Consider the following 6,000-nt stretch of genomic DNA (forward strand, 5'->3'; position numbering starts at 1 on the left):
TCCATAACATTCAATAGTTTTTATCAAAGATAAAAATAAGTTTTACATAGTCTTACGTTTAAATGATGTTTGCATAGGGAGTTGTTGGGCATTTTCCGCCACGGGAGCCGTGGAGGGAATCACGAAAATAAAGGGCGGGAATCTGGTGTCGTTGTCGGAGCAACAACTTGTGGATTGTGCGACAGACGGCAACAAGGGGTGCAATGGCGGAGTCATGGACAGCGCATTCAAGTACATAGAAGCCAACGGCATAGCAAGTGAAGATCAATATCCGTATGAGGCGAGGGAGGGAGGGTCTTGTCTTGAAGCGAGCTCCGCGGCCCAGATCACAGGATACGAAGACGTTCCCACGGACGAGGAGTCTCTGATGAGGGCAGTGTCAGAGCAGCCCGTGTCAGTGGCTGTGGACGCCTCTACTTTCCAGCTCTACGACGGAGGAGTGTTGTCCGGAAGTTGTGGGACGAGTCGCAACCACGGAGTCCTCGTAGTCGGCTATGGCGCCACCGAGGACGGCACCAAGGCGTAACAGGAAACGACAGATATAACGACTATATTAATTGAAAAACGACAGTATAATAGGAAACGACAGTATAATTTCAAACGACAATATAACTTAAAACGACATCATAATTGCGAACCACAATATATTTAAAAACGACAGCTTAATGGGAAAGCAGAATATAATTGGAACGACATCATAATTAAACGACATATAATTAGAAACGACAATATAATCAAACGTTTATTAAAACGACAACATAGTTAAAAACGACAATGTAATCAAACGACAATATAATAATTCCAAACGACAATATAATCAAATGACAGTAAAACTCTAAACGACAATATAATTGAAAAAATCATAAATTAGAAAACGACAGTAACATACATAACCTCAAACAACAGAACATACACAGGAGAAAAAGAAACTACCGATTGAGAGACGAGATTGAGATCTAAAATGCCGATAAAAAAAAAAAACGACGAACGAAAATATATTCTTCATGCAAGTAACTGGCAAGAAACATATACATCTAATTCTTCTTGAACGAAGCAAAGTGATTAAAGCATGATTGAATGCTTTTCTAATATTGTTCAAACGACAAAGCTTTAAACAACGTGAACGAAGCCATGGTTCGGAGCTGTTCTATGGCTCAAAAAAAAAACTCCAAAAGAGCTTTAATGGCGAATCCCCTTCTTCGTCGTGAGAGCCCCCCAAAAAAAAAAATCAATCAGGACTGGATTCAACCGACGCCGGAGGCTTGACGGAGGACGACGACGCAAAGAGATACTCCGTTGTGGCGCCGGAGCGATGAGGATCTATTCGATGAATAAGAATCCGTGGGCTGTTTTCACCGGCTCCAACTTGAACTATGAATAAGGCGAAGAACGCCGAGAGCTTGTAAGACCGTAACATGAGTGTAAGTTAATTAGAACTGAGACACCAAATTCCTTAAAAATATGTTAAAAAGACTTATGAAACTAATCGGATCGGAATTTCCAATTTGATCAGCTGGTCCGATATTTCTTGTGGGGCCTTGGTTCTGGACTGACAATCACAGGGTGAGCTGACTTTGAATATTCAAAGTCAATATAATCTAATAAGTTGCAAAATCTCTAACACACGTGGACCACAACATCTCCGATGCATCATTTTTCCAAAAGGTGTTTAATGCTATTTTTGTACCACAACTTATTAATTTATACTTTCAGTGAAATTTCCACTTGAACTGTAATTTGACCACGTCAATGGAGTTAGCTTGATCGTTACTTTTCTCACTGAGGGAATTATTTATTATTATTGGTTCTTGATACCAAGTATTAAGCTTAATAACTCACATTGAGAAGCAGTTTTGGTTTGGGGCAAACTAGGTCTAGGAGTATCTAGGAGAGAGTTTACAAAAATTTATAAAAACCAAAAAATTATGTGTTCAAAGTTAGTCCTATCCAAGTCAAATGAGAGACATGAAAGGTATTCCTATTCTAATCTCAATAGATATAACTAATTACCTCCAATTAATACACATACTCATCACATGTTTCTACGACCCAGAAAAATAATCTACTACAATCCTCTTTTGCTCTCTCATACCTGAAAAACACTAAAAACTATCAAATAACTTAATAACACGTGTTGATTCTTGTATTAAATAATCGTGATAAGTGTGAATAAATCGCACTTATCATATATTAGGGAAACACTTATCTAATTTTTGATAATTTATTTATCTCGCTTTTTTAATATATGAAAATAAACAAAATAAGAGTTCTTGGATAAAAAGCTAATGGTTAATAATGAGTGTCATGAATTTTTAATTAAATTTTCGCGACAATTTTGGCAATTTTACTATTTGTGCTTTTTTTACCAGATGGTTTTGAACCGAAAATTTTCAGTCGAATTTACCCGTTGACGCAATTGGAAAGCACTGCCTTGTATATAATTAGTAACTGGAAACCTTTTAGTCGCAATTTATGAAAATTAGCAAGTAAATTTTGGCACAATAAACACGCAAAATAGTTTTTTTACTAGAGCTCAAAAGTCAATACATACAGAACCAAAGCGGATTGATAATTGCACAGCTTATTAATTTATACTTTCTGAGATATTTCCTTGTTATTTGTTTCAGTCCGGGTCTTTTGTTCCTTGACTTTTCGAAGTGAATAATACATTCAGATTTTATCTTTGGTCTCCATATATTCCTTTATTTAATTGGCCGAGTTGTTAGTCAGCATATATCTTAATTTGGCGAATAAAAAAAACACAGAAGGAAAGCTTAAGAATGAAAACACTGTTATGGCTGGTCGTGCTTTTTTGTCTACTATCGTCGCTCGCGACAACCTGTGCTCGGTTTCCGTTTGAAACCCGTGCGCCGTTCCATGGCCGACCTTGTCTGCCTTCTTCTTGCGGAAGCATCGCCAACATATCTCATCCTCTCCGACTCAAAAGCGACCCAAAACACTGCGGTGATTCACGATACGAGCTTTCTTGCGAGAATAACGTCTCAACTGTGCTGTACTTTGGAAGTATAAGACATTATGTGCGGGCCATAAATTACAACAACTACACGATCCGAATAGTGGACGCTGATTATCCGAATAGTGGTCTGAATATGTGACCAGCAACTTCAGCATCTGGCAGCCGAATAATCCCGGGCCGTCTGAATATATTTCGACGTGGGTGGTGGTTTTAAAATGCAATAAAAGAGTGAATTCCTCTCTTTATGTAGAATTCGCTTCTTATTGCAACAAAGACCGTCGTTCCAGCAACTCCTACTATTATTTGGTTGATGCCGAGTTAATGCTAGCTTCGGATATGACTTTTTAGTTAACATCGTGTTGTTCATGCCTCTGATATAATGCAGATCTCCTCTTGAAAATTTTGAGACTTGGTAAGTACGTTTCCTTTTTAATGAAATCCCGTTTTTTTTTCTTCATGAAAACTCAATTTAATATGCTCTACTATGCATTCCTCTTCTTTGATTCACTAAGCTAATACCTTCCCTCCAGTCATTTCTGTTCTTGTATCCTTAATGCAATTTCATTTTGATGGCGGTAAGAATTCAAGGTTGTAGATCATTATAATTATTTCCTTTTTTGGCTTTGCCAGTTTCAATAAAACGTCCCGCAGTTTCTTTTTTTAAAAATAATAATACTTGTACGTTTGCCATTTTCCAACAATGCAGGTCCTCTCATTTACTTTATGGCAATCATTATTAAATTCCTATGTGGAACTCCATTTGTGATCGCGTTTCTGATCTACAAATGGCGTCGACGACATCTCTCGACATACAGCTCCATCGAAGAGTTCCTTGAAAGACACAACAACCTTGTGCCCATAAGATACTCCTACTCCGACATCAAGAAGATGACTCAGAATTTCAAGACCAAACTCGGCCAGGGAGGCTATGGCTCGGTGTTCAAAGGAAAGCTCCGCAGCGACCGTCTTGTGGCCGTCAAGATTCTTAGCAAGTCAGCCAAAACCAACGGACAAGATTTCATCAGCGAAGTTGCTACGATCGGAAGGATTCATCATGTCAACGTCGTACGGCTCGTCGGTTACTGCGTCAAGGGCTCAAATCACGCCTTAGTCTACGATTTTATGCCTAACGGCTCTCTAGATAGCTATATTTTCTCCAAACCCGGAAATGAAAGATCGTTAACTTGCATGGAGTTATATAAGATCTCGCTGGGAGTGGCTCGTGGTATCGAATATCTACACCGAGGGTGTTGCATGCAGATCTTGCATTTCGATATCAAACCTCACAACATCCTTCTCGACGAGGATTTCACTCCGAAGGTTTCTGATTTCGGGTTGGCAAGATTGTGCCCTTTGGAGAACAACTTTGTGTCTATGACGGCCGCGAGAGGAACATTAGGGTACATAGCACCCGAACTGTTTTACAAAAACATTGGTGGAGTGTCTTACAAAGCCGATGTATACAGTTTCGGTATGTTGTTGATGGAGATGGCGAGTCGGAGGAAGAATTTGAATGCGAGTGCTGAGAATTCAAGCCAAATATACTATCCTTCTTGGGTGTATGAGCAACTGAGCAGAGGAAAGAACGCAGTGCATGTGGAGGATGATATATCTGAAGAGGACTCGGAGAGGATAAAGAAGATGATTACAGTGGCATTATGGTGCATACAGCTGAATCCTAGCGATCGTCCTTCGATGGGAAGAGTCATAGAAATACTTGAATCTGAGAATGATGACTTGCCGTTTCCGCCAAAGCCTTCTTATTGTCCGCAACAAGATAATTTTGTAGTGCGAGATCTCGACAGTCCATCATCAAGTGATAAAACCACTCTCACAATATAAGAAATATTGATGAATGATGTATTTTTTTTTCTTCTATTCCGAAGATGGATATTGTATAATATCTCTCTTTCTTTTTCCATAAATTGGAAGATGAATTGGTGTTTTGTGTCTCTGTTTTTGTTCTCTTCCTCTCATCTTCTTAATAATATTAAATTTTGTGTGAGATTTGTGTAAGTGGTTTTTAAAAAACCAGCCAGTAAATGATCTGGTCAACAACTGCTCCTCCCGTTTAGAGAGAAATGAAGTCAAGAAGACAAGTATTCAATATTTGAATCCGATGAAACGGCAAAAATTTGGTAGCCCGGCCAGCACAAGATAGACAACGGTAATTAAAAACACCATTCTCTGATGTGGTGGAACATTTGAAAAAAACTTGAGCTGTCTACTTTATGATTTACATAATAAAATGGCGAATTTGAGAATCCGTGGATTTTCAAAACTTGGCTCACTAGACAATTATTGGGGTCGTAAACATCGATCTGTCTAGACTTGTAATTAATTTTGGTTGCAAAGAATTTTACCGACTCTGGAAACATATGATAACCGTATGATTCCCGTTGCAAGACAGCTCGAACAAGAACCGTGAGTCCGAAGGAGAATCGGATCGGCGGACCATTTTCACCGCATCTTGGAACCATTCAATTGGCACGGAATTTTCGATGATACCAAGAATGCAAGAACCTTCTCGCGGCGCTGGGAATGCTCTGTCCAATGCTCATCACTTGCATTGACGATTCAGAGAGGAAATCATTTCGAAAGAACGCCGTATTCCCATTCTCCGACGGCTGAGTTCGCCTAGCCACTCAAGGTTTTGCTTAGGGTTTTGCCTAGCCGCCGAGGAAAAAAAAAATTAAAAAAAAAAAAAGAGTGTAAGTTTTCCAGTATATATAAGTTGACTAAAATCTGAAAAATAAATAAAATAATTAAGAAACGACAACTCAACAAAAACCAAAAATAAACACACACATCAAAAGCAAACGACAAACGACAATTCAAAACGACATCAAATGCTAAGAAAAAAACGACAAACGACAAGTTTCAAAACGACATCAACAGCATAGAAAAACGGTATCAAGATAAACTAATGAGAAAAGAAAAACGACATCAAAGGCAAACGACAAATGAAAATCGAATGAACGACAAACGACAAGATAAAAACGACGACGACAATAAAACGAAAT

The 6,000-nt window shown here is 38.7% G+C and overlaps 2 pseudogenes; both read left to right on the forward strand.

Annotated features, from left to right (window-relative positions):
- Positions 1 to 214: 214 nt before the first annotated feature.
- On the forward strand, positions 215 to 526 carry LOC149380329 (senescence-specific cysteine protease SAG39 pseudogene; annotated as a pseudogene).
- A 2,912-nt stretch (positions 527 to 3,438) lies between these two features.
- LOC149380330 (rust resistance kinase Lr10 pseudogene) lies at positions 3,439 to 4,819 on the forward strand (annotated as a pseudogene).
- Positions 4,820 to 6,000: the final 1,181 nt, after the last annotated feature.

The sequence above is a fragment of the Urtica dioica genome, chromosome 12 (assembly GCF_054948205.1).
Source record: "Urtica dioica subsp. dioica isolate 48M chromosome 12, U.dioica_male_clone48M_v1_H2, whole genome shotgun sequence".
NCBI lineage: Eukaryota > Viridiplantae > Streptophyta > Magnoliopsida > Rosales > Urticaceae > Urtica > Urtica dioica.